The sequence below is a fragment of the Pseudophryne corroboree genome, chromosome 8, assembly GCF_028390025.1.
Source record: "Pseudophryne corroboree isolate aPseCor3 chromosome 8, aPseCor3.hap2, whole genome shotgun sequence".
Classification (NCBI taxonomy): domain Eukaryota; kingdom Metazoa; phylum Chordata; class Amphibia; order Anura; family Myobatrachidae; genus Pseudophryne; species Pseudophryne corroboree.
The window spans coordinates 74196539-74216835 of NC_086451.1; the positions used below are offsets into that span (position 1 = coordinate 74196539).

General features: G+C 48.1%; 1 long non-coding RNA gene across 5 annotated transcripts in view; it reads left to right on the top strand.

The window, feature by feature from the left end:
• The first annotated feature begins 2369 nt into the window (after nucleotides 1-2369).
• Nucleotides 2370-20297, top strand: part of LOC134948599 (uncharacterized) — a 45714-nt gene continuing 27786 nt past the window's right edge. For 2 of the 5 annotated variants that reach the window (XR_010182979.1, XR_010182978.1), the window contains exons 1-2: nucleotides 3602-3751; nucleotides 5139-5280. This is a non-coding gene — a long non-coding RNA (uncharacterized LOC134948599). The other 3 variants (XR_010182982.1, XR_010182981.1, XR_010182980.1) reach the window with 3 other exon arrangements.

Below are 20297 nucleotides of genomic sequence, written 5' to 3' on the forward strand. Positions count from 1 at the left end.
GTGGGTCTCCTTGTAGCAAGGAAATCACTATGCCCACCCGCTGAATCTCCGACCCAGAAGACTGAGGCCTAAGCCGGAAGTATAGCTTGCAGCTCTCCTTGAAACAAAAGAACTGCGAGCGATCTCCAGAAAAACTATCCGGGAGATTTACTTTCGGCTCCTTAACCCCTGCAGGTGCTGCTGCTGCGGGAGCTCCGCCAGCAGCCTGGGAGGTGTGCATTTTAATGGACAAATCATTACATTTTTGAGTCAGGACCTGCACCTGATCAACCACCTGTTACAACGTATTTTGAGGGGTATGCTCCATATTCCCACAAAATTTCAACAGGAGTATTGGGCTGCTGAATATGTTATGCACACCAGTGCCTGCAGGAAAGTACTGGTGTCAGGACTGTTATGCACTCCAGTGCCTGCAGGAATGTACTGGTGTTTGAACTGTTATGCAAAACAAATGGACTCACAGACAGACTAGGGAATATGACATAACGTACACAGAAGGTGGTAGGGTAACAAAATACACACAACGTGAACAGAGAAGCCCAGAGGCTAAGGAACTGGGTATCTCCCTTGTATTAGAACTGCTCAGATGTGAAAAGCAAGATGTTGTGTTTTAATACATAGAAAACCCGAAATGCTGTTGCTAAGGGCAACAGCAAAACCCTAAAGGGTTACCAACGGGTGTGGCAGTAAACTCCTTGGTCAGAGATGGAATGATAGACACAAGGAGATTCTCCACAATCCTAATTCTCACTTGCAGTGCACAGGTTCGGTTTACTGCCACTAAACTGACCCCTGACACCTAGCACAGTGAGACAGGATTAGACAGGCAAGTCTTAGAATACAGCCGCAAACTTGCTAAGTTCACAGAGTAGTAACAGAACCCCAGCAAGCTAAACGACTGACTCCAGTCTTACTGCTAGGTCTGGATTGGCAGAGTGTAATACCAAATCCCCAGGCCTATTTGCAGTAAGCAACAAACAAATACAAAGCTACACAGTACTGGCTAACTTTCAGAAACTGACTAACCAACAAAGATTCAGCAGCATCTGCTTACCCTGAAAAGAGGCCTTATAAAGCAGGTGCTGTCCACGCCCCACTCAGACCTCACAGACTGTGAGCACAAAAACCAGCACCGGATCCCCTGCCATGCACAGAGCCTATAACCACTGCACAGCAAAAGACCCGAACCGGAGTATCAGCTGCGCTCAGGTTACTCCGCTAGCACTTGTCTCCCGGTTGCCATGACGACGTGGCAGCACAGGGCAGGAGACCCTAACACCGCCGCTGCTAGCGCACTGAGTGCTAGGGACTCTGGCACAGTGCCAGAGTCTACAGCGCATGCGCAGGACTCCGAAAAATGGTGCGGTGGCCATTTTTCGGAGTCCTACGCATGCGCTGTAGACTCTGGCACTGTGCCAGAGTCTCATCACTGTGAGCGCTAGCAGCGGCGGTGACGGCTACAGGAGAGGAGGGGGCCCACACACAGAGTCTGCACACGGGCCCCTCCTCTCTAGAAACGCAGCTGGTCTGAGAGTGCGCTGGCACAGGGAACAGAGCAGGTCATGGGACAGAAAAGTAACATGGTGTCTCAAGAGTTCCCAAAATCACCAAGCCATTGCATGAACTAAGGGGTTTCTCATACTCAGCCCTCTGGTGCACTGACAGGTCACGTGGTGCAGACTCACTGCATCTGTCACATTTCAAAAGTTATAGCGCATTCACTCCTAACTGACATAGGGGTCTGTTTACTAAGCCGTGGATGGAGATAAAGTACCAGCCAATCAGCTCCAAACTGTCATTTTTCAAACACAGCCTGTGGCATGGCGGATAGGAGCCTGTAGGCTGGTACTTTATCTCCATCCAAGGCTTAGTAAATAGACCCCATGGTCTTGGGAGCCACAGGAGGACTGGAAAACATGACCTGTTAGGGGGTTCTGAGGTCCGAGGTTGAGAATCCCTGACCTAAACCACTACAGTTCAGTCCTCAGCATTTCTTAATATAATGACTAGTTCAGTTTTTTTATAAAGTGTTTTTCCTGTTCTTCTACCCACTTCTATAGTTCCTTACAGGCTAGATCAAACTCTCCCAAAGCCCTCACATCCTCACTCCCTTCTCTTTATTATCCTACTTCCATCTATACTACCCGCACTAATGCACCCTCACATCTAGCCCAATCTCCACTCTGAGCCGCACTCACTCCTCTAGTGCCACCTATGCCCTGCATTCTGTATAACCAGGGCCGGCGCTACCATTAGGCAGCTTTAGGCAGCTGCCTATGGGCGCCGGCCACTAGAGGGCGGCACGCTCCTGCAAAATCAGTTTTACTTAAAATTATGTTTTGCTAGGCTATTCTAGCGGTGGTCTCAGCGCGGGTCTGGCCAGCTGCAGCCGCCATTTTCAGTCAACATCACCTCTGGCCAGGGTGAACCGCGTTTTCCACACCCCCTCTGCTGACAGACTGCGGAAACAAACAAGCGCCAACAAGAAGGAATAGCTGCGGCTCCCACTCAGCCAGGCTGCGGTACACATTAAGCATTTGGGGCCACCCTTACCGACTGTCAGCGGCTGGCAGGCAGCCTGCTGTGCAATGCTGCTGTGTCTCTCTATACTGGCCGGAGAGGAAGCAACAGCATCGTCCTCTCTCCCTCCTCCCCCTGCACCCAGGGTTTCTGGCTCTGCAGCCCCTCTCAAGGCCGTAGGCAGGGAGGTCCGGTCGCTGCCCCCGGCCTTCTATGCTCCCTCAGCCGCCGCCCATTGCCACAAGCTGCTGGTGGCCAATCGCCTGCTCCCGGCTCCCTTATATTTGCCTGAACCCTGCCGGCTCCACCTCCTGCTCCTGCAAGGCCAGTCAGTGTGAGAGGAGCGACGCAGTGCTGCCATGGAACCCCACATCTATGGCACACTGTATCAGCCACAGTCAGCAAAAAAAGTTAATAAAAATTGTCTATGGCATCTTGCTATTAAAGTACATAAGGGTTGATAGGTATAATTTATATAAAGGAAGGGGGGGGGGAATGATAGGGGTGATTAACAGAAAATAAATAAGGGGGTCCACAAAATTATACTATATATATATATATATATATATATATATATATACACTACTTATGTATGCTTTGGAAGAATCTCTTTTTGTGTTAGACAAGTTTTCACATACAAAATTTAGAGATAATCTGGAGGCATTGCCCTAAAGGAGCAGTATAGTAAGGGTTAATTCTATTTATTTCGTTTTATTTTAGATATAATAGGGTAATGGTAGATAAACCTTAGAACCATGCTTTAACTAGTGGATGCACTTCAGAATAAGCTCTTTTCAGTATTCACAAGTATCGTTATTAATGTAACAATGTATTAGAGTTAATTGTAACAGGTTTTTTGGATACAAATGTTTCATTTCATCCGCTGCATAGCCTTTGATATACGGAGGTTTTTTGAGTGATAATATTGATTGGCCATTTACCGTAAATAGCTGCTGCTTTCACCCGATGTAAGAGCAGTGTCAGTATTCTTCATTTTGAATGTTGTACTTTGTCGGTTTAGTGTGTTTTTAAAACTTTACAAACCTATATAAATGAGACCGGTGTTTGAGCACTTTTGGTGATAAAAGTATTTTCTATGGTTGCTATGGTTACCGCAACCACATTGACGTCATTGAGACTTCTGGTGGTCATTTGTTAATGACGTCAATGCGATCCACACACCAGCGGGGAGGGTGGTTTTCTCGCCTGACTGGTACCTTATTCCTGAATGGTATGTCTATATAAAGATACTTTTTTGTATTTGTATTATTTCCTGATGACAATTTAAAAAATAAATTGAAACATTGAAGAAGTAAATAGGACGGATGTCCGTTTCTTACCAATGGACTGCTATATATATATATGCTCAAGTTAAGAATGTGGGACCCCCTGGGCAATCAGTTTCACTATCACGTGGACATGTAATGGGAATAGTACCCTGCAGCGAGCAAGGGTACGTTTTACTGTCCTGATCAAGTTTACTCACTGGGTTTCATGAAAAGGATATACTGTGTTATAAAGAGGTTGGATTTATTTATATATATATATATATATATATATATATATATATATATAATCTCCCCTTGCATAGATGCACTCTCCTGTTCAACGTGTAGGGTGCAGCATTAATGGTCCCATCTTTGCGACCTCCAATATTTCCCAAAGCAAGTGCACTCACTACTTATTTCAATTCCAAAATTTCACAGTTATTTTATTCAATTCAATCTGCAGGTACAGTTGTATCAATTAATTCCATTCATGACCATGTCCACATGGAGGTCAAAACACCGCTCCAAATATATCCATCATATCAATATACTTCAATCGATCCACTCAGGATACAAGCTTTTTATGACGGACATGCGCAGGACGGTGGAACGCACGCCGAGGAGTACGGCGGACCAGATGTGGGTCTTTTACGGCACGAAAAGCGGCCGAAGTCGACAGACATAAAAAGACATGATGTATTACAAATCCATGACATGAGAAAACCACATACAGATGGAGCTGCACCACTGAGATTTTCAGAGGCTCATAAAAAGCTTGTATCCTGAGTGGATCGATTGAAGTATATTGATATGATGGATATATTTGGAGCGGTGTTTTGACCTCCATGTGGACATGGTCATGAATGGAATTAATTGATACAACTGTACCTGCAGATTGAATTGAATAAAATAACTGAAATTTTGGAATTGAAATAAGTAGTGAGTGCACTTGCTTTGGGAAATATATATATATATATATATATATATATAATGTCATTTTATTGTTATGTATAATGTGTACCCTGGAAGCACTCACAGTACATCGCAGGGATTACTACTGTGTGGCAGGGCGTGAATGGGCTCTACTGTGGTGTAATGTGAATAAGGGACACTACTTTGTGACATAACTTAGATAAGGGGCACTGCTGTTTGATAAAACATTAATGAGAGGCACTATTGTGTTGTAATGTGAATAAGGAAGGGGGTAGGCTTAAGTTTTGCCTAGGGTGCCGAAACACCTTGCACCGGCCCTGTGTATAACCTGCACCTCCCCCCATCCTTTCTGACATTGCGGCACCTTATACATCTACAATAATTATTCTGTTCAAGCAGCTGACTTCTCTCTCGCAGTACTGCTGCCACAGCGGCCATATTTGCTGACAGTTACAGAGTTCTATCTGCGTGACCAAGGACCTCCGCAGGCCGCTGATGTTCCGCCGATGTTGTCAGTCCATGTCAGTCCATCTGATGTATCTGCACTCAGATAAGTAAAGTGTGTGTTATCACTGTTACACTATCCATCTCACACTCATACAAGCAGACGGCTTAATATAGAATTTGCATGTTTTAGCACTTTATTTGTGTAAGCGATTGCATTTGTGGCAGTATTAATGTACAAATCAGAATCAGGCCCTTTGTTCTACAGATAACTGTGTATACAGGATGTAACCAATCACAGTCTGCCTTGTGTCATATACAGGTAAGGAAAGTAAAGCAAATGTCTAATTGGTTGCAATGGACAACGCCCCACAGGTATCACAGTATGTGTATACTGAACTTTCTTAATGATTTGACATGCCAGCACTCCCCCTTCCTTCTCCCTTCCTGCCTTTACCCCTATTAACACTCTCTTCTTTCTCCCATTCCCCTCCTCCTTTTTATCTCTCTAGTCCCTTCTTGTCACTTTTGTTGCCTCCCTTAATTGCTTCTGTTTAGTGCAGCCCCTTCAGACCTTTTGCTCTAACTGAAATTATTCTCAATCTTTCTTATTTTCTTACTAGACAGCCTAGAGATCTATCTCCCAATGGGGCAAATATACACTGCTCAAAAAAATAAAGGGAACACTTAAACAACACAGTGTAACTCCAAGTCAATCACACTTCTGTGAAATCAAACTGTCCACTTAGGAAGCAACACTGATTAACAATCAATTTCACATGCTGTTGTGCAAATGGAATAGACAACAGGTGGAAATTATATAGGCAATTAGCAAGACACCCCAATAAAGGAGTTGTTCTGCAGGTGGTGACCACAGACCACTTCTCAGCTCCTATGCTTTCTGGCTGATGTTTTGGTCACTTTTGAAAGCTGGTGGTGCTTTCACTCTAGTGGTAGCATGAGACGGAGTCTACAACCCACACAAGTGGCTCAGGTAGTGCAGCTCATCCAGGATGGCACATCAATGCGAGCTGTGGCAAGAAGGTTTGCTGTGTCTGTCAGCGTAGTGTCCAGAGCATGGAGGCGCTACCAGGAGACAGGCCAGTACATCAGGAGACGTGGAGGAGGCCGTAGGAGGGCAACAACCCAGCAGCAGGACCGCTACCTCTGCCTTTGTGCAAGGAGGAACAGGAGGAGCACTGCCAGAGCCCTGCAAAATGACCTCCAGCAAGCCCCTAATGTGCATGTGTCTACTCAAACGTTCAGAAACAGACTCCATGAGGGTGGTATGAGGGCCCGACGTCCACAGGTGGGGGTCGTGCTTACAGCCCAACACCGTGCAGGACGTTTGGCATTTGCCAGAGAACACAAAGATTGGCAAATTCACCACTGGCGCCCTGTGCTCTTCACAGATGAAAGCAGGTTCTCACTGAGCACATGTGACAGACGTGACATAGTCTGGAAACGCCAAGGAGAACGTTCTGCTGCCTGCAACATCCTCCAGCATGACCGGTTTGGCAGTGGGTCAGTAATGGTGTGGGGTGGCATTTCTTTGGGGGGCCATACAGCCCTCCATGTGCTCGCCAGAAGTAGCCTGACTGCCAAGAGTTACCGAGATGAGATCCTCAGACCCCTTGTGAGACCATATGCTGGTGCGGTTGGCCCTGGGTTCCTCCTAATGCAAGACAATGCTAGACCTCATGTGGCTGGAGTGTGTCAGCAGTTCCTGTAAGATGAAGGCATTGACGCTATGGACTGTCCCGCCCGTTCCCCAGACCTGAATCCAATTGAGCACATCTGGGACATCATGTCTCGCTCCATCCACCAACGCCACGTTGCACCACAGACTGTCCAGGAGTTGGCGGATGCTTTAGTCCAGGTCTGGGAGGATATCCCTCAGGAGACCATCCGCCACCTCATCAGGAGCATGCCCAGGCGTTGTAGGGAGGTCATACAGGCACGTGGAGGCCACACACACTACTGAGCCTCATTTTGACTTGTTTTAAGGACATTACATCAAAGTTGGATCAGCCTGTAGTGTGTTTTTCCACTTTAATTTTAAGTGTGACTCCAAATCCAGACCTCCATGGGTTAATAAATTTGATTTCCATTGATAATTTTTGTGTGATTTTGTTGTCAGCACATTCAACTATGTAAAGAACAAAGTATTTAATAAGAATATTTCTCTAACGTCCTAGTGGATGCTGGGAACTCCGTAAGGACCATGGGGAATAGCGGGCTCCGAAGGAGGCTGGGCACTCTAGAAAGATTTATGACTACCTGGTGTGCACTGGCTCCTCCCACTATGACCCTCCTCCAAGCCTCAGTTAGATTTTGTGCCCGGCCGAGGTTGGATGCACACTAGGGGCTCTCCTGAGCCCTTAGAAAGAAAGTATAGATTTAGGTTTTTTATTTTCAGTGAGACCTGCTGGCAACAGGCTCACTGCAGCGAAGGACTAAGGGGAGAAGAAGCGAACTCGCCTGCTTGCAGCCGGATTGGGCTTCTTAGGCTACTGGACACCATTAGCTCCAGAGGGATCGACCGCAGGCCCAGTCCTTGGTGTTCGGTCCCGGAGCCGCGCCGCCGTCCCCCTTACAGAGCCAGAAGCAAGAAGAGGTCCGGAAAATCGGCGGAAGAAGACATCAGTCTTCACCAAGGTAGCGCACAGCACTGCAGCTGTGCGCCATTGCTCCTCACACACACTTCACACTCCGGTTACTGAGGGTGCAGGGCGCTGGGGGGGGGGGGGGGGGGCGCCCTGAGAAGCAATTATAACACCTTGGCTGGCAAAAATACCACAATATATAGCCCCAGAGGCTATATATGTGGAAAATACCCCTGCCAGAATCCAGAAAAAAGCGGGAGAATAGGCCGCGGAAAAGGGGCGGAGCTATCTCCTGCAGCACACTGGCGCCATTTCTCCTTCACAGATCCGCTGGAAGGAAGCTCCCTGGCTCTCCCCTGCAGTCTACACTACAGAAAAGGGTAAAAAAGAGAGGGGGGGGCACTAAATTTAGGCGCTGTATAAATTATATAGAAAAAGCAGCTATAGGGGACATAACTCAGTTAGTCCCTGCATTATATAGCGCTCTGGTGTGTGCTGGCATACTCTCACTCTGTCCCCCCAAAGGGCTTTTGTGGGTCCTGTCCTCTGTTGGAGCATTCCTTGTGTGTGTGCGGTGTGTCGGTACGGCTGTGTCGACATGTTTGATGAGGATAATGATGTGGAGACGGAGCAGATGCCTTTAGAAGGGATGTCACCCCCTGCGGGGCAGACACCTGAGTGGATGAGCTTATGGAAAGAAATGAGTGCACGTATAGACTCCTTACTTAAGAAATTTGACGACATGCCAATTGTGGGACAGCCGACTTCTCAGCTCGTGCCTGTCCAGGCGTCGCACAGGTCTTCAGGGGCTCTAAAACGCCCGCTACCTCAGACCGCAGACCCAGATGTCGACACGGATACTGACACCAGTGTCGACGACGATGAGTCTAATCTGATGCCCACTAAGGCCATTCACTGCATGATTGAGGCAATGAAAGAGGTGTTACACATTTCCGATATAAATACAGGTACCACTAAAAAGGGTATTATGTTTGGGGAGAAAAAACTACCCGTAGTTTTTCCCCCATCAGATGAATTAAACGAAGTGTGTGAAGAAGCGTGGGCTTTCCCTGATAAAAAATTGGTAATTCCTAAGAAGGTACTAATGGCGTTCCCTTTCCCGCCAGAGGATAGGTCACGTTGGGAAACACCGCCTAGGGTGGATAAAGCGCTCACACGTTTGTCTAAAAAGGTGGCACTACCGTCTCCGGATACGGCCGCCCTCAAGGAACCTGCTGATAGAAAGCAGGAGGCGATCCTGAAGTCTGTATATACACACTCAGGCATTATACTTAGGCCAGCTATTGCGTCAGCTTGGATGTGCAGTGCTGCCGCTGCGTGGTCAGATAAATAGACAGAGACACGATCCTGTTAACCATAGACCATATAAAAGACTCAGTCTTATATATGAGAGATGCACAGAGGGAAATCTGCCGACTGGCATCTAAAGTTAGTGCATTGTCCATTTCTGCTAGGAGAGGCTTATGGACTCGCCAGTGGACAGGAGATGCAGATTCTAAAAGGCACATGGAAGTGTTGCCATATAAGGGTGAGGAATTATTTGGGGATGGTCTCTCGGACCTAGTTTCCACAGCAACGTCTGGGAAGTCAGCATTTTTACTAGTGATGAGCGGGTTCGGTTTCTCGGAAACCGAACCCCCCCGAACTTCAGCCTTTTTACACGGGTCCGAGGCAGGTTCGAACCTTCCCGCCTTGCTCGGCTAACCCGAGCGCGCCCGAACGTCATCATCCCGCTGTCGGATTCTCGCGAGGCTCGGATTCTATCGCGAGACTCGGATTCTATATAAGGAGCCGCGCGTCGCCGCCATTTTCACACGTGCATTGAGATTGATAGGGAGAGGACGTGGCTGGCGTCCTCTCCGTTTATAGAGAAGAGAGTAGAGAGTTAGAGACACTATTTGGTATTTACTAATTTTGGGGAGCATATTAGGACTGGAGTACTACTACTTGCTGATAGTGTGACCATTGACCACCAGTTTAATTAATCCGTTCTCTGCCTGAAAAAAAACGATACACAGTGTGACACAGTCACATACCATATCTGTGCTCAGCCTCAGTGTGCTGCATCATCATATGTAATACTGTATATCTGACTGTGCTGAGTGCTCACTGCTCACACAGCTTAATTGTGGGGGAGACTGGGGAGCAGTTAGAGCAGGAGTACATAAATAAATAATATATTTTAAGTACAGTGCACACTTTTGCTGCCAGAGTGCCACACTGCCAGTGTGACTGACCAGTGACCACACTGACCACCAGTATATTGTGATTGTCTGCTTAGGACGGAGTACTACTTGCTGATAGTGTGACCAGTGACCAGTGACCACCACCAGTTTAATTAATCCGTTCTCTGCCTGAAAAAAAAAATGATACACAGTGTGACACAGTCACATACCATATCTGTGCTCAGCCCAGTGTGCTGCATCATATGTAATACTGTATATCGTTATCTGACTGTGCTGAGTGCTCACTGCTCACACAGCTTAATTGTGGGGGAGACTGGGGAGCAGTTATAGCAGGAGTACATATTTTAAGTACAGTGCACACTTTTGCTGCCAGAGTGCCACTGCCAGTGTGACTGACCACTGACCACCAGTATATTGTGATTGTCTGCTGACCACCAGTATATTGTGATTGTCTGCCTGAAAAAGTTAAACACTCGTCGTGTGGTGTTTTTATAAACGCATTCTGCAGACAGTGTCCAGCAGGTCCGTCATTACATAATATATATATACCTGTCCGGCTGCAGTACTAGTGTGATATATATATATATTTTATTTTTATCTCATTATCATCCAGTCTATATTAGCAGCAGACACAGTACGGTAGTCCACGGCTGTAGCTACCTCTGTGTCGGCAGTCGCTGGTCCATCCATAATTGTATACCACCTACCCGTGTTTTTTTTTCTATCTTCTTGATACTAGTAGCTTACTTTAGGAGTCTGCAGTGCTGACAGACAGTGTCCAGCAGGTCCGTCATTACATAATATATATATACCTGTCCGGCTGCAGTACTAGTGTGATATATATATATATATATTTTATTTTTATCTCATTATCATCCAGTCTATATTAGCAGCAGACACAGTACGGTAGTCCACGGCTGTAGCTACCTCTGTGTCGGCAGTCGCTCGTCCATCCATAAGTATACTAGTATCCATCCATCTCCATTGTTTACCTGAGGTGCCTTTTAGTTGTGCCTATTAAAATATGGAGAACAAAAATGTTGAGGTTCCAAAAATAGGGAAAGATCAAGATCGACTTCCACCTCGTGCTGAAGCTGCTGCCACTAGTCATGGCCGAGACGATGAAATGCCAGCAACGTCGTCTGCCAAGGCCGATGCCCAATGTCATAGTACAGAGCATGTAAAATCCAAAACACCAAATATCAGTAAAAAAAGGACTCAAAAATCTAAAATAAAATTGTCGGAGGAGAAGCGTAAACTTGCCAATATGCCATTTACCACACGGAGTGGCAAGGAACGGCTGAGGCCCTGGCCTATGTTCATGGCTAGTGGTTCAGCTTCACATGAGGATGGAAGCACTCAGCCTCTCGCTAGAAAAAAAGAAAAGACTCAAGCTGGCAAAAGCACAGCAAAGAACTGTGCGTTCTTCGAAATCCCAAATCCACAAGGAGAGTCCAATTGTGTCGGTTGCGATGCCTGACCTTCCCAACACTGGACGTGAAGAGCATGCGCCTTCCACCATTTGCACGCCCCCTGCAAGTGCTGGAAGGAGCACCCGCAGTCCAGTTCCTGATAGTCAGATTGAAGATGTCAGTGTTGAAGTACACCAGGATGAGGAGGATATGGGTGTTGCTGGCGCTGGGGAGGAAATTGACAAGGAGGATTCTGATGGTGAGGTGGTTTGTTTAAGTCAGGCACCCGGGGAGACACCTGTTGTCCGTGGGAGGAATAGGGCCATTGACATGCCTGGTGAAAATACCAAAAAAATCAGCTCTTCGGTGTGGAAGTATTTAAACAGAAATGCGGACAACATTTGTCAAGCCGTGTGTTGCCTTTGTCAAGCTGTAATAAGTAGGGGTAAGGACGTTAACCACCTCGGAACATCCTCCCTTATACGTCACCTGCAGCGCATTCATAATAAGTCAGTGACAAGTTCAAAAACTTTGGGCGACAGCGGAAGCAGTCCACTGACCAGTAAATCCCTTCCTCTTGTAACCAAGCTCACGCAAACCACCCCACCAACTCCCTCAGTGTCAATTTCCTCCTTCCCCAGGAATGCCAATAGTCCTGCAGGCCATGTCACTGGCAATTCTGACGAGTCCTCTCCTGCCTGGGATTCCTCCGATGCATCCTTACGTGTAACGCCTACTGCTGCTGGCGCTGCTGTTGTTGCTGCTGGGAGTCGATGGTCATCCCAGAGGGGAAGTCGTAAGACCACTTTTACTACTTCCACCAAGCAATTGACTGTCCAACAGTCCTTTGCGAGGAAGATGAAATATCACAGCAGTCATCCTGCTGCAAAGCGGATAACTGAGGCCTTGGCATCCTGGGTGGTGAGAAACGTGGTTCCGGTATCCATCATTACTGCAGAGGCAACTAGAGACTTGTTGGAGGTACTGTGTCCCCGGTACCAAATACCATCTAGGTTCCATTTCTCTAGGCAGGCGATACCGAAAATGTACACAGACCTCAAAAAAAAGAGTCACCAGTGTCCTAAAAAATGCAGCTGTACCCAATGTCCACTTAACCACGGACATGTGGACAAGTGGAGCAGGGCAGGGTCAGGACTATATGACTGTGACAGCCCACTGGGTAGATGTATGGACTCCCGCCGCAAGAACAGCAGCGGCGGCACCAGTAGCAGCATCTCGCAAACGCCAACTCTTTCCTAGGCAGGCTACGCTTTGTATCACCGCTTTCCAGAATACGCACACAGCTGAAAACCTCTTAGGGCAACTGAGGAAGATCATCGCGGAATGGCTTACCCCAATTGGACTCTCCTGTGGATTTGTGGCATCGGACAACGCCAGCAATATTGTGTGTGCATTAAATATGGGCAAATTCCAGCACGTCCCATGTTTTGCACATACCTTGAATTTGGTGGTGCAGAATTATTTAAAAAACGAGAGGGGCGTGCAAGAGATGCTGTCGGTGGCCAGAAGAATTGCGGGACATTTCGGCGTACAGGCACCACGTACAGAAGACTGGAGCACCACCAAAAAACGCCTGAACCTGCCCTGCCATCATCTGAAGCAAGAAGTGGTAACGAGGTGGAATTCAACCCTATATATGCTTCAGAGGTTGGAGGAGCAGCAAAAGGCCATTCAACCCTATACAATTGAGCACGATATAGGAGGTGGAATGCACCTGTCTCAAGCGCAGTGGAGAATGATTTCAACGTTGTGCAAGGTTCTGCTGCCCTTTGAACTTGCCACACTGCCAGCCTGAGTCAGGTCATTCCCCTCATCAGGCTTTTGCAGAAGAAGCTGGAGACATTGAAGGAGGAGCTAACACAGAGCGATTCCGCTAGGCATGTGGGACTTGTGGATGGAGCCCTTAATTCGCTTAACAAGGATTCACGGGTGGTCAATCTGTTGAAATCAGAGCACTACATTTTGGCCACCGTGCTCGATCCTAGATTTAAAACCTACCTTGGATCTCTCTTTCCGGCAGACACAAGTCTGCTGGGGTTCAAAGACCTGCTGGTGAGAAAATTGTCAAGTCAAGCGGAACGCGACCTGTCAACATCTCCTCCTTCACATTCTCCCGCAACTGGGGGTGCGAGGAAAAGGCTCAGAATTCCGAGCCCACCCGCTGGTGGTGATGCAGGGCAGTCTGGAGCGACTGCTGATGCTGACATCTGGTCCGGACTGAAGGACCTGCCAACGATTACGGACATGTCGTCTACTGGCACTGCATATGATTCTCTCCCCATTGAAAGAATGGTGGAGGATTATATGAGTGACCGCATCCAAGTAGGCACGTCAGACAGTCCGTACTTATACTGGCAGGAAAAAGAGGCAATTTGGAGGCCCTTGCACAAACTGGCTTTATTCTACCTAAGTTGCCCTCCCACAAGTGTGTACTCCGAAAGAGTGTTTAGTGCCGCCGCTCACCTTGTCAGCAATCGGCGTACGAGGTTACTTCCAGAAAATGTGGAGAAGATGATGTTCATTAAAATGAATTATAATCAATTCCTCCGTGGAGACATTGACCAGCAGCAATTGCCTCCACAAAGTACACAGGGAGCTGAGATGGTGGATTCCAGTGGGGACGAATTGATCATCTGTGAGGAGGGGGATGTACACGGTGATATATCGGAGGATGATGATGAGGTGGACATCTTGCCTCTGTAGAGCCAGTTTGTGCAAGGAGAGATTAATTGCTTCTTTTTTGGTGGGGGTCCAAACCAACCCGTCATTTCAGTCACAGTCGTGTGGCAGACCCTGTCACTGAAATGATGGGTTGGTTAAAGTGTGCATGTCCTGTTTATACAACATAAGGGTGGGTGGGAGGGCCCAAGGACAATTCCATCTTGCACCTCTTTTTTCTTTAATTTTTCTTTGCGTCATGTGCTGTTTGGGGAGTATTTTTTTGAAGGGCCATCCTGCGTGACACTGCAGTGCCACTCCTAGATGGGCCAGGTGTTTGTGTCGGCCACTAGGGTCGCTTAGCTTACTCACACAGCTACCTCATTGCGCCTCTTTTTTTCTTTGCGTCATGTGCTGTTTGGGGAGTGTTTTTTGGAAGGGCCATCCTGCGTGACACTGCAGTGCCACTCCTAGATGGGCCAGGTGTTTGTGTCGGCCACTAGGGTCGCTTATCTTACTCACACAGCTACCTCATTGCGCCTCTTTTTTTCTTTGCGTCATGTGCTGTTTGGGGAGTGTTTTTTGGAAGGGCCATCCTGCGTGACACTGCAGTGCCACTCCTAGATGGGCCAGGTGTTTGTGTCGGCCACTAGGGTCGCTTATCTTACTCACACAGCTACCTCATTGCGCCTCTTTTTTTCTTTGCGTCATGTGCTGTTTGGGGAGTGTTTTTTGGAAGGGCCATCCTGCGTGACACTGCAGTGCCACTCCTAGATGGGCCAGGTGTTTGTGTCGGCCACTAGGGTCGCTTAGCTTACTCACACAGCTACCTCATTGCGCCTCTTTTTTTCTTTGCGTCATGTGCTGCTGTTTGGGGAGTGTTTTTTGGAAGGGTCATCCTGCGTGACACTGCAGTGCCACTCCTAGATGGGCCAGGTGTTTGTGTCGGCCACTTGGGTCGCTTAGCTTAGTCATCCAGCGACCTCGGTGCAAATTTTAGGACTAAAAATAATATTGTGAGGTGTGAGGTGTTCAGAATAGACTGAAAATGAGTGGAAATTATGTTTTTTGAGGTTAATAATACTTTGGGATCAAAATGACCCCCAAATTCTATGATTTAAGCTGTTTTTTAGGGTTTTTTGAAAAAAACACCCGAATCCGACAAAAAAAATTCGGTGAGGTTTTGCCAAAACGCGGTCGAACCCAAAACACGGCCGCGGAACCGAACCCAAAACCAAAACACAAAACCCGAAAAATTTCAAGTGCACATCTCTAATTTTTACCCCATGTCCCCTCACAGCCTAAGAAGGCGCCGTTTTATCAGGTTCAGTCCTTTCGGACCCAGAAAAACAGGCGTGGAAAAGGCGGGTCTTTTCTATCCAGAGGCAGAGGTAGGGGAAAAAGACTGCAACAAACAGCAGGTTCCCAGGAGCAAAAGTCCTCCCCCGCTTCTTCTGCCAAGTCCGCCGCATGACGGTGGGGCTCCACAGGCGGAGCCTGGTACGGTGGGGGGCCGCCTCAAGAATTTCAGCGATCAGTGGGCTCGCTCACAGGTGGATCCCTGGATCCTTCAAATAGTTTCTCAGGGGTACAAACTGGAATTCGAGGCGTCTCCACCCCACCGGTTCCTAAAATCTGCCTTGCCGATTGCTCCCTCAGACAGGGAGGCGGTGCTAGCGGCAATTCACAAGCTGTATTCCCAGCAGGTGATAATCAAGGTACCCCTACTTCAACAAGGCTGGGGTTACTATTCCACACTGTTTGTGGTACCGAAACCGGACGGTTCGGTGAGACCCATTTTAAATTTGAAATCCTTGAACACATACATAAAAAAATTCAAGTTCAAGATGGAATCGTTCAGGGCGGTTATTGCGAGCCTGGAAGAGGGGGATTACATGGTATCCCTGGACATCACGGATGCTTACTTGCATGTCCCCTTTTTCCATCCTCACCAGGAGTACCTCAGATTTGTGGTACAGGATTGCCATTACCAATTCCAGACGCTGCCGTTTGGACTGTCCACGGCACCGAGGGTATTTACCAAGGTGATGGCGGAAATGATGATACTCCTTCGAAAAAAGGGAGTTTTAATTATCCCGTACTTGGACGATCTCCTAATAAAAGCGAGGTCCAAGGAACAGTTGTTGGTGGGAGTAGCACTATCTCAGGAGGTGCTGCACCAGCACGGCTGGATTCTAAATATCCCGAAGTCACAGCTGGTTCCGACGACACGGCTACTGTTCCTGGGTATGATTCTGGATACAGTCCAGAAAAAAGTGTTTCTCCCGGAGGAGAAAGCCAGGGAGTTGTCATCTCTAGTCAGAGACCTCCTAAAACCAAAACAGGTATCAGTGCATCGCTGCACGCGGGTCCTGGGAAAGATGGTGGCTTCTTACGAAGCAATTCCCTTCGGCAGGTTCCATGCCAAAATCTTTCAGTGGGACCTGTTGGACCAGTGGTCCGGATCGCATCTTCAGATGCATCGCTTGATAACCCTGTCTCCAAGAACCAGGGTGTCTCTACTGTGGTGGCTGCAGAGTGCCCATCTTCTAGAGGGCCGCAGGTTCGGCATACAGGACTGGGTCCTGGTGACCACGGATGCCAGCCTTCGAGGCTGGGGGGCAGTCACACAGGGAAGAAACTTCCAAGGACTATGGTCGAGTCAGGAGACTTCCCTTCACATAAATATTCTGGAACTAAGGGCCATCTACAATGCCCTAAGTCAAGCAAAATCCCTGCTCCTACGCCAGCCGGTGCTGATCCAGTCAGACAACATCACGGCAGTCGCCCATGTAAATCGACAGGGCGGCACAAGAAGCAGGATGGCGATGGCAGAAGCCACAAGAATCCTCCGATGGGCGGAGAATCATGTACTAGCACTGTCAGCAGTGTTCATTCTGGGAGTGGACAACTGGGAAGCAGACTTCCTCAGCAGACACGATCTCCACCCGGGAGAGTGGGGACTTCATCCAGAAGTCTTCCAGATGCTGGTAAACCGTTGGGAAAAACCACAGGTGGACATGATGGCGTCCCGCCTCAACAAAAAGTTAAGAAGATATTGCACCAGGTCAAGGGACCCTCAGGCGGTAGCTGTGGACGCTCTAGTGACACCGTGGGTGTACCAGTCGGTTTATGTGTTCCCTCCTCTGCCTCTCATACCAAAGGTATTGAGAATAATAAGAAAGCGAGGAGTAAACACAATTCTCGTGGTTCCGGATTGGCCAAGACGAGCGTGGTACCCGGAACTTCAAGAGATGCTCTCAGAGGACCCGTGGCCTCTACCGCTCAGACAGGACCTGCTACAGCAGGGGCCCTGTCTGTTCCAAGACTTACCGCGGCTGCGTTTGACGGCATGGCGGTTGAACACCGGATTCTAAAGGAAAAGGGTATTCCGGAAGAAGTCATTCCTACGCTTATTAAGGCCAGGAAAGATGTTACGGCAAAGCATTATCACCGCATATGGCGGAAATATGTTGCATGGTGCGAGGCCAAAAAGGCCCCAACAGAGGAATTTCAACTAGGTCGATTTCTGCATTTCCTGCAAGCAGGAGTGAATATGGGCCTAAAACTAGGCTCCATTAAAGTACAGATCTCGGCTCTGTCGATTTTCTTTCAAAAAGAACTAGCTTCAGTACCTGAAGTTCAGACATTTGTGAAAGGAGTGCTGCATATTCAGCCCCCGTTTGTGCCTCCTGTGGCACCTTGGGATCTCAACGTGGTGTTGAGTTTCTTAAAATCACATTGGTTTGAGCCACTGAAAACCGTGGATCTGAAATATCTCACGTGGAAAGTGGTCATGTTATTGGCCTTGGCTTCAGCCAGGCGAGTGTCAGAATTGGCGGCTTTATCATGTAAAAGCCCTTATCTGATTTTCCATATGGATAGGGCAGAATTGAGGACTCGTCCCCAATTTCTCCCTAAGGTGGTGTCAGCGTTTCACCTGAACCAGCCTATTGTGGTGCCTGCGGCTACTAAGGATTTGTCAAAACTGAGGGCCTGAGCTGACGGGAGGCAGCCTCAGTTGTAGGGGCTGAGATGTACCGGAACCTGGGAGGTTGTATCAGACCCCTGGACATGTAAGTAACATGAAGAAGATCCGCCCGAAGGCGTGACCACGACAACTTGAATAAAAGTCAATGATGTTTATTTATGACAAACTCCATGCATCACAGTAGCAGTAAAAGAAACATAAAAGTCAGCAAAGAATAAATACAGTTCCTGGGAACTACAGGGTGGCAGGAGCCACAGGGCACTGGTAGTGTGAGATAGTTCTTATAATCTTCTAGATGGAAAGTCCTTACCAGGCCCGACTGTAGCAATGGAGATAACCCAGGATTGTACCAGCTGGTGTTCCAGGAAAAGCTGGGCTGCTGAAGATAAAACGGCTGCTGTGGATACTGGCTGGAACCAGACTGTTGTTGGCACGGAGTGGATACTGGCTGGAACCAGTTAAATAATAAATGAACTTGGGAGCGATGAAATATGAGCTGAAGTTAGGACTTTGAGAGCGGTGAAATTATAATACCGGTGGAGAGTGGTAAAGTGTAGAAAGGACACCGGCCCTTTAAGAGAAGCTGTACTCTGCTGGAAGCTGGGCTGGAAGCAGGTAATGTTGTAGCTGGAAACAGATGAATCCACAATGGATCGGAGAGTCAGGCTACACCGCAGGTGGAATGCTGGTGCGGGTCTCTATGGTGGAAGTCTTGAGACAGGAGCTGGAACCTGGAAGACAATCACAGGAGAGAGACAAACAGGAACTAGGTTTGACAACCAAAGCACTGACGCCTTCCTTGCTCAGGCACAGTGTATTTATACCTGCAGCAAGGAAGGGATTGGCTAGGCAATTATGCAGATTATCAATACTGAGAACAGATTGGTGGAAATGATCAGCTGACAGAATCCAAGATGGCTGCGCCCATGCAGACACTTGGAGGGAAGTTTGGTTTGTAATCCATGTGGTAATGAAAACAGTAATGGCGGCGCCGGCCACCGGAGACAGGAGGCGCCAAGCTGACAGGTGCACATCCAACCACGCGGACACAGCGGAGGCCGCGGCTGACGTAATCGCCACTCAGACACTCTGCATGCAGAAGCTCAGGGACGGCGGCGGAGGCCGCGGGAGACGCCATGCCAGGTGTAATATGGCGTTTACTGTGACAGCGTCTCAGAGTGACAGGAGAGGATACAGGAATGTAAACATCAGGATAACAGATGGGATCCGGTCCTGGAGCGCTGAGCCAGCCTTAGGAGGCATCTGATGGGTAAGAAATGGCGTCCAGATACCCGGATCGTGACAGGATTTGGAGGACTCCAAGTTGCTAGACGTTGTCAGGGCCCTGAAAATATATGTTTCCAGGACGGCTGGAGTCAGAAAATCTGATTCGCTGTTTATCCTGTATGCACCCAACAAGCTGGGTGCTCCTGCTTCTAAGCAGTCTATTGCTCGCTGGATTTGTAGTACAATTCAGCTTGCACATTCTGTGGCAGGCCTGCCACAGCCAAAATCTGTAAATGCTCATTCCACAAGGAAGGTGGGCTCATCTTGGGCGGCTGCCCGAGGGGTCTCGGCTTTACAACTTTGCCGAGCAGCTACTTGGTCAGGGGCAAACACGTTTGCTAAATCTACAAATTTGATACCCTGGCTGAGGAGGACCTGGAGTTCTCTCATTCGGTGCTGCAGAGTCATCCGCACTCTCCCGCCCGTTTAGGAGCTTTGGTATAATCCCCATGGTCCTTACGGAGTTCCCAGCATCCACTAGGACGTTAGAGAAAATAAGAATTTACTCACCGGTAATTCTATTTCTCATAGTCCGTAGTGGATGCTGGGCGCCCATCCCAAGTGCGGATTGTCTGCAATACTTGTAAATAGTTATTGTTAACTAAAGGGTTATTGTTGAGCCATCTGTTGAGAGGCTCACTTGTTTTCATACTGTCAAACTGGATATAGTATCACGAGTTGTACGGTGTGATTGGTGTGGCTGGTAAGAGTCTTACCCGGGATTCTAAATCCTTCCTTATTATGTCAGCTCGTCCGGGCACAGTGTCCTAACTGAGGCTTGGAGGAGGGTCATAGTGGGAGGAGCCAGTGCACACCAGGTAGTCATAAATCTTTCTAGAGTGCCCAGCCTCCTTCGGAGCCCGCTATTCCCCACGGTCCTTACGGAGTTCCCAGCATCCACTACGGACTATGAGAAATAGAATTACCGGTGAGTAAATTCTTATTTTAAT